At 38.8% G+C, this 9040-nt stretch overlaps 1 long non-coding RNA gene across 1 annotated transcript in view; it reads left to right on the top strand.

The window, feature by feature from the left end:
- LOC116862762 overlaps positions 1-9040 on the top strand; it is a 46296-nt gene continuing 37256 nt past the window's right edge. The window contains exon 1 of the long non-coding RNA XR_004381692.1: positions 1-128. This is a non-coding gene — a long non-coding RNA (uncharacterized LOC116862762). The remainder of the gene's footprint in view (positions 129-9040) is intronic.

Below are 9040 nucleotides of genomic sequence, written 5' to 3'. Positions count from 1 at the left end.
CCTGTGGTTTGTAGGTTGGGAATAAGATGGCAGTTGCATGGAATTCTTGCCACTTCACCAAAGAATACTTGATTTTGTCACTTTTACCAACTCCCTTATCTGAGAAGAAATAATGATGCACTCTTAAGGTAATACCTAAATTTTTATGAACTTTTTCCTGGGTTATCTTTATTATTTGTTTAAGTAATCAAGAATTAATTAATGTTGTATAGAGTCTGTCAATTTGAACACTGTGAGGCTTTAATAATCTAGATTCTTCAAGATTTTTGTTCATTTTTTTCCAGAATTTTTTTCAGTTTCTCAGTCTTTCCATTAATGCCTAGTAATTCCTGTTAGGCACAGAAATGATTGCAAGGTTATTTCTCACTGGTGTAGCAGTGTTCATACCAAAAAGTGTGCTTATCCAAATGCCATTAGTACTTAGCAGTGTATCTTTGTGAACACCACACTAAAAATAGAATGAGCAGTATTTTAATTAAGAGGGTTCAGTGTCTGAGTTTTCTGTATACTCTGAACCCCTCTAGTCATGTGTCATATGTGTTGTGCCTGTGTGAGCCCTGCATGCATTGCTGTGACCACACTGTGTAATTAGGTGTAGCATAACCCTATGTGTCCTCTGCAAATTGCCATGTTCCTGAGCTCAAACAGATTAAGTGCTGTAAGTAATTTTTAAACAACTGGCCTTTATTTCCCTATAATGGCTTTTTGTGATTTCCTCCTCTCCAAATCACTGGATCATCTTTGAGGATAAAATAATTCTGAGGTTGAGTTACTGGAAATATATGTGCATTGTTGTGATTGAAATTTTCACCAGACCAACATTTTCTTGGAACTTTAAGCATACTCAGATACTCTGGTTGCTCATTTAATTTGTATGGCAGAAAATGTTGGACAAAATTTGCTCTGATGGAGGCTATAAATTAACACAATTAATATATTTTTGGAATATCATTGGAAACATCCTAGGATAGCAGTATATTAGGTTATTCAATAAGAGGCACACTATTGAACCCTCCTATCTTGTGCCTCTGGCAGACTAATGAATATATTTATTTCTCATCTTTCTATGTATTTACTCTATCCCCACAGGTCAATGAGGATAAAGGTCAGGTTTCATGCAAAAATGTTTTTCCTTACCCTTGAGATATGACACCATCCTCAAGGGCCAATAGGAATGCTCAATAATTTTTAGTTAGCATTTGTGCCTAAAATATCGATCTTTCTTTTAGGGATTATGTAATACTCTAGTTATCATAAGGTACTCTATGATAGTCAGCTAGAAAACATGAATCATTAATGTTGGGGCTGGTCTCCATGACTGAATAGGGTCTGTTTCCCAGAGTAATGAATTCCAGAGTGCTCAGTTTCTTTTGTTTTCTGAGGTACACTATATCCTATTTTAGGAACTTGTATGTATCAGTGGTGACTGTAATTGAGGTCAGTGAAAAATTTGAAAAAAATAAGTTACGCAGTTGTTTCTGTGAAATTGAGGTCCATCACGGATATCCATTGTAGAGAAAATATGTACAAGAAGGAGATCTGTGTTTTCATTTGTGTGGTACCAGCAATAACTGCAGTATTAGAAAACCAAGGTGCTGATTTTTTAAAAGATTTCATTTATTTATTTGACAGAGAGATATGAGAGAAGTAATGCAAGCAGGGAGAGTGGGAGAATGAGAAGCAGGCTTCCCACTGAGTTGTGAGCCTGGTACAAGGCTTGATTCCAGGGCCCTGGGATCATAACCTGAGCCAAAGGCAGACACTTAATGCCTAACCCACCCAGGTGCCCCATAAGCTGCTGAATTCTTAAGATGATGAAGTAGTAGGGGGATTCTATGATTGCCTCATTCTTCAAACACAGCTAGATTGATATCAATCATTCTGAATACCCAATAAATTCATCTGAGGACTGAGAATGAACTGCCACATTGTGGAAGGTAGGAGCTGTGGAGAGTTGATTTGGGAGAGAAAAGAATTGCAGGTGCTGCAGAGGTGATGGAGCCCTGATCACAGAGAGAGGGGAGAGTGAGAGAGAGAAAGAGAGGAAGAAAGAGTGAGCACAGTATACAGGGAGTTGCACAAGAAAAACTCTTCCCGAAAACCATTTACTGAGAAAAGGAGAAGGGCTGACTGTCATAAGATTTTACAAGCAGTGGAGCTGAAAGTCTGAAGCTTTAGAAGTCTATACTATCACCAGAGTCATGCCTGACAGGCTTAGGAGTGCTCCTGTGGGGAAAGAGGGCAGAAGCCCAAGAGGAGACAGCATCTATGGATCCCCTAAGTCACACTAAAAGAGGCAGTGCATTTGGGAAATACAGCCCTCTGTCAGGACAAAAAAGATGGCAGGTGTGATTAAGCAAATCTTTAATTAGCATACCAGCAGAGGCATCTCCTGAAGGCAGCTAACCTGGAAACCATCTTTTTGCTGTGCTTTACCATAAACTCTGAGCCCCTATGTGGTCATGTGACTACTTTTCTGGGACAAATGGCACCAACCACACCACAGCAAGACCCTAACTCAGAGGATCAGTATGAGTATGAGTTGTGCTGGGTCACTAAAATTTGGAGTTTTGAAACCCAGCCATGTGACTGAGATAAAACACAGAAGCACTGTGCTGCCAGACAGAAAGCTAGCTCAGACACACACAGGGTGAAAGCAGGGTTCTGATGGAAACCAGGACACAGGAGGGGAAAGAATTTGCTCTTCTGTGAGGGCTTCCTGAATAGCTACAGGTGTGAACTCCCCTCTCTGGGGACATGAGAGTGGGATGACAACCTTTCCCCCGAAATCTATCAGTACAGACATATTTCAGTGAACAGCATAGTACCCCCAGTGGAGGCTGGAGCTACTTAAATCAATGCCAATCTCACTGTGCCTTGTGGATGCATCTTTTTTTTTAATTTAAATTTTAATTTAAGTTTATGTTTTAGAGTGAGAGGGGTTGGGGTGAAGGGCAGAAGGAGAAGGAGAGAGAGAATCTTAAGCAGGTGCCACATCCAGCACAGAGACAAAGCAGGGCTTGACCTCATGACCATGAAATCATGACCTGAGCCAAAAATCAAGAGTTGGTTGCTTAACCAACTAAGCCACCGAGGTGCCCCTGCAGGCCAATCCTTACTAGGTCAAGTCTGCCTGAGAATCAGGACAGTAGGTCCATCCCCCAGAAGATCTGCACATCACAACCCCCAGACACACACACACACACACACACACACACACATCAATTCTACTGGTCATGAAGTGCTGCAAATCTTCAGCTATAGACAAAGTAGAATTTAGCCTTTTCTAACAAGCAGACCAAAACATACCCAATTAAAACTTACCACACAGAGGACCAGGTCCAAACACACCCCACTGAAGGCAACTTCCTGAAGCACAAGGCCCTAGACAGAAAATGACCTCTTTTTAATATAGCCATTACTTTCAAGAGCAAGAAACATAACAGGTTCCCTTAACCTACAGAAAAAGGAGGTCTAGGCAAAATGCCAGATGGGGAAATTTATCCCAAAACAAGGAACAAGAAGCAATCACAGCCAGTGTCTAGTCAAAATGGAAGTAAGTAATATACATGAATGATAATTTAAAAAAAACAATAATAAAGATTGTAGCTGGGATAGAAAAAACATAGAAGACTCTAGGAAGTCTTACTGCAGAGATAAAGGAACTAAAAACTAGTCAGGCCAAAATTTAAAAAAAAAATGTTATAACAAAGATGCAAAACCACCTGTATTGGCAAGGATGGGAAAAGCAGAGAAATTAGTCAGTGATATAGAATATAAAATTATGGAAAAAATGAAGCTGAAAGGAAGAAAGAAAAATATTGCATCATGAATGTAGACTTAAGGAACTCGGTAAGTCCATAAAGAGTAATAACATTCATATCACAGGAGTCCCAGAAGAGGGAAAAAGAGGGGCAGAAGGTATATTTGACAAATTATAGCTAAAAACTTCCCTAATCTGGGGATAGAAACAGACATCCACATCCAGGAGGCACAGAGAATTACCATCAAATTCAACAAAAGCCAGCCATCAAGACAAATCACAGTAAAATTGGCAAAATACACAGAAAAGGAAAGAATACTGAAAGTAGCAAGGGGAAAATGTCTTTAACCTATAAGGGAAGACAAATGAGGTTTGCAGCATATCTGTCCACAGAAACTTGGCAAACCAGAGAAGAGTGGCATGATACATAAAATGAGCTGAATAAGAAAAATATGGAGCCAAGAATACTTTATCCAGCAAGGCTAACATTCAGAATAGAAAGAGAGATAGACTCTTAGCTATAGAGAATTAAGTGAGGATTGATGGTGGGAAGGTGGGTGGGGAAATGGGCTAAGTGGGTAATGGGCATTAAGGAAAACTCTTATAATGAATGCTGAGTCTTACACGTAATGATGAATCACTGGATTCTACTCCTGAAACTAATACTACACTGTGTGTTAACCAACTTGAATTTAAATACAAACTTGGGAGAAAATGAACATAAAGAAAAAGGAGAGATAGTTTCCCAGACAAATAAAAACTAAAGTAGTTCCCAGACCAATAAACCAGCCCTGCAAGAAATATTAAAGGGGGCCATTCAAATGTGAAAGAAAGATCAAAAGCAACAAAGAAAGGAACAGAGAAAACCTCCAGAAACACCAATGTTACAGATAATACAATGGCACTAAGTACATGTCTATCACTAATCATCCTAAATGTAAATGGACTAAATACTCCAATCAAAAGACATAGGGTATCTGAATGGATAAAAGGATAAGACTCATCTATATATTGCTTACAAGAGACTCATTTTAGACCTAAAGAAACCTCCAGATTGAAAGTGAGATGATGTAGAACCATCTATCATGCCAAAGGACATCAAAAGAAAGCCAGAGAAGCAATACTTACATTAGATAAGCTAGATTTTAAACCAAAGAATGTAATAAGAGATGAAGAAGGACACTATGTCATAATTAAGGGGTATATCCAACAAGAAGTTCTAGCAATTGTAAATATTAATGCTCCCAATTTAGGAGTAGCCAAATATATAAATCAATTAATAACAAACATAAAGAAACTCAGTGACTTATTACGGTAATACTAGGGGACTGTAACACCCCACTTACAGCAATGGACAGATCATTTAAGCAGAATACCAACAATGAAGCAGAGGTACTTAACGGATATATCCAGAACATGTTATCCTAAAGCAGCAGAATATATATTCTTTTCTAGGTCACATGCTACATTCTCCAGAATAGAACACATACTGGATCAAGTGCAAAAAGATGTATAAGTACAATAAGATTAAGGTCACACCATGCATATTTTCAGACCATATTTTCAGACAACAATGCTATGAAATTTGAAATCAATCCACTCCCCCCCACACACACACCAAAAAATAAAGTTGGAAAGACACAAATACATGGAGGTTAAAGAATATCCTACTAAAGAATGAATTGGTTAACCAGGAAATTAAAGAAGTAATAAAAAATACATAGAAGCAAATGACAATGAAAACATGATAGTCCAAATTCTTTGGAATTCATAGGGACATATATAGCAATACATGAATACCTGGTGGCCAGTTGGTTGAGCATCTGCCTTTGGCTCAGGTCATGATCCTAGGGTCCTGGGATCAGGTCCCACATTGGGCTCCGTGCTCAGCAGGGAGCGGGCTTCACCCTCTGTCTGTTCTGCCTCCAGCTCTCTGTGCTTCTGCTCTCTCTCTCTGACAAATAAATAAATAAAATCTTAAACAAACAAACAAAAAAGTCTCAGATATACAACCTAACCTTACAACTGAGGGAACTAGAAGAGGAAGAGCAAATAAAACATAAAGACAACAGAAGAAGGGAAATAATAAAGATTAGAGCAGAAATAAATGACATAGAAACAAACAAAAAAGCTGTAGAACAGATCAACAAAACTAAGATCTTAGTCTTTGAAAGAATTAACAAAATTGATAAACTCCTAGCCACTTATCAAAAAGCAAAGAGAAGGGAACAAAATAAATAAAATCATTACTTTAGGAGAGATCATAACTAATACCATAGAAATACAAACAATTATAAGAGAATGTTATGAATAATCATATGCCCATAAACTATAGACAATCTGGAAGAAATGGATAAATTGTTAGAAACATGAAAACTACCAAAACTGAAACAGGAAGGAATAAGAAATTTGAACAGACCCATAACCAGCAAAAAATTGAATCAGTAATAAAAAATTTCCCAACAAACGAAAGTCCAGGAGCAGATGGTTTCCCAGAGGAATTCTACCAGACATTTAAAGATGAGTTAATACATTTTCTTCTCAATCTGTTCCAAAAAATTCAACTGGAAGGGAAACTTCCAAACTCATTCTACAGACCAGTATTACCTTGATTCCAAAACCCACAAAAACCCCCCACTAAAAAGGAGAATTACAGACCAATATCCCTGATGAACACAGACTTAAAAATTCCCATTGAGATATGAGCAGATCTAATCCAACAGTACATTAAAAGAATTATTCACCATGGTCAAGTGAGATTTATTCCTGTGCTTCAGGAGTGGTTCAATATCTGCAAATCAGTTAGTGTTATACACCACATTAATAAAAGAATAAGAACCTTATGATCATCTCAAAAGATGCATACAAACCATTTGATAAAATATAGCATCCATTCTTGATTAAAACCATCAACAAAGTAGGGATAGAGGTAACGTACCTCAACATCATAAAGGCCTTATATGAAAAAACCACAGCTAATATCCTCACTGGAGAATTCTGAGAGCTTTGGTTCTAAGGTCATGTAGAAGAGAGAGATGTCCTATTTAACATAGTACTGGAAGTCCTAGCCTCAGCAAAAAATACAACAAAAAGAAATAAAAAGCATTCGAATTAGTAAGGCAAAAGTAAAACTTTCACTATTCACAGAGGACATAATAGTTTATGTAGAAAACCTGAAAGACTCCGTCAAAAAAAATTGTGAGAACGATACAAAACTTCAGCTAAGTCTCAGGATATAAAATCATTGTACAGAATTCAGTTGCATTTCTATACAGCAATAATGAAGCAGTAGAAATAAAACTCAAGGAATCAATCCCTTTTACAATTACACCAAAAAACAAAAGATACCTAGGAATAAGCCTAGTCAAAGAGGTAAAACTCTGTAAACCACATAAAACATAAGAAAGAAATTGAAGATAACACAAAGAAATGGAAAAACATCTCATGCTTGTGGATTGGAAAAATAAATATTGTTAAAATGTCTATATTACCCAAAGCAATCTACATATTTAATGCAGTCCCTCTCAAAATACAACCAGCATTTTTCACGGAACAAGAACAAAAAAATCCTAAAATTTGTGTGGAACCACAGAAAGATCCTGAGGATCATTCTTAAAAAAAGAAAAATTCTAAACTTGTAGCTATATTATAAAGCTGTAGTCATCAAGATAATATGGTGCAGACACAAAAACAGACACACAGATCAATGGAAAAGAAGAGAAAACCCAGAAATGAGCCCACACCTGTATGATCAATAACCTTTGACGAAGCAGGAAAGGATATCCAATGGAAAAATAGTCTTGAATAAATGTTGGAAAAACTGGACTGCAGCATGCAGAGCAATGAAATTGGACCACTTTCTTACACCATACACAAAAATAAATTTAAAATGGTTGAAAGTCCTAAATGTGACAAAGGAAACCATCAAAATCCTTAAGGATATCACAGGCAGCAATCTCTTTGACCTAGGTTGTAGCGAATTTTTAGTAGATATGCCTTGAGAGGCAAGGAAAACAAAAGTGAAAATGAACTATTAGGACTTCATTAAAACAAAAAGCTTCTGCACAACAAAGAAAACAATCAACAAATGTAAAAAACAGCCTATGGAGTGGAGTAAGATATTTGCAAATGACATATCAGATAAAGAATTTATCATATTGAAGAAAGATTTAGGAGGAGGGAGTCAAGATGGCGGAGAAGTAGCAGCTGAGACTACTTCAGGTTGCGGGAGATCAGCTGGATAGCTTATCTAAAGATTGCAAACACCTGCAAATCCAACGGGAGATCGAAGAGAAGAACAGCAATTCTAGAAACAGAAAATCAACCACTTGCTGAAAGGTAGGACTGGCGGAGAAGTGAATCCAAAGGGACGGGAAGACAGACCCCGGGGGGAGGGGCCGGCTCCCGGCAAGCGGCGGAGCAACGGAGCACAAAATCGGGACTTTTAAAAGTCTGTTCCGCTGAGGGACATCGCTCCAGAGGCTTAACTGGGGTGAAGCCCACGCGGGGCCAGTGTGGCCTCAGGTCCCGCAGGGTCACAGAAGGATCGGGGTGTCTGAGTGTCGCAGAGCTCGCAGGTATTAGAACAGGGAAGCCGGCTACAGAGACGGAGCCGAGAAGTGAGCTCACAGCTCGGGCTTACCTTGAACCGGTCGCAGGCTCGGTGAGCTCGGAGCGCAGCCGGAGGCCAGGCAGACGGGAGTAATTGGGCGCTGTTCTCTGAGGGCGCACTGAGGAGTGGGACCCCTAGCTCTCAGCTCCTCCGGGCCGGAGACTGGGAGGCCGCCATCTTCCTTCCCGTCCTCCGGACTCTACGGAAAGCGCTCAGGGAACAAAAGCTCCCGAAAGCGAACCCGAGCGGATTACTCAGCCCGGGCCCTGGTAAGGGCGGAGCTACTCCGCCTGGGGCAAAGACACTTGAAAATCACTACAACAGGCCCCTCCCCCAGAAGATCAACAAGAAACCCAGCCAGGACCAAGTTCACTTACGAGGAGTGCGGTTTCAATACCAAGGAGAGCAGCGGAATTCCAGAGGAGGAGAAAGCAAAGCACGGAACTCATGGCTTTCTCCCCATGATTCTTTAGCCTTGCAGTTAATTTAATTTTTTTTTTCTTTCTTTTTCAATTTTTTTTCTCTTCTTCTGCTAAATTTTTTTAAACTTTTACCCTTTTCTTTTTTAACGTTTTTTAACTAGCTTATCCAATTTATATATATTTTTTCCTTTTTATATTTTTTCATTATTGGTTTTCTTTTTTTTATTTGTTTCTTTTTTCTTT

Source organism: Lontra canadensis, unplaced genomic scaffold (assembly GCF_010015895.1).
Source record: "Lontra canadensis isolate GAN:19392208 unplaced genomic scaffold, GSC_riverotter_1.0 scaffold318, whole genome shotgun sequence".
NCBI lineage: Eukaryota > Metazoa > Chordata > Mammalia > Carnivora > Mustelidae > Lontra > Lontra canadensis.
The sequence above is the reverse complement of the archived record's forward strand: the minus strand, read 5'-3'. Positions and strand labels throughout refer to the sequence as shown.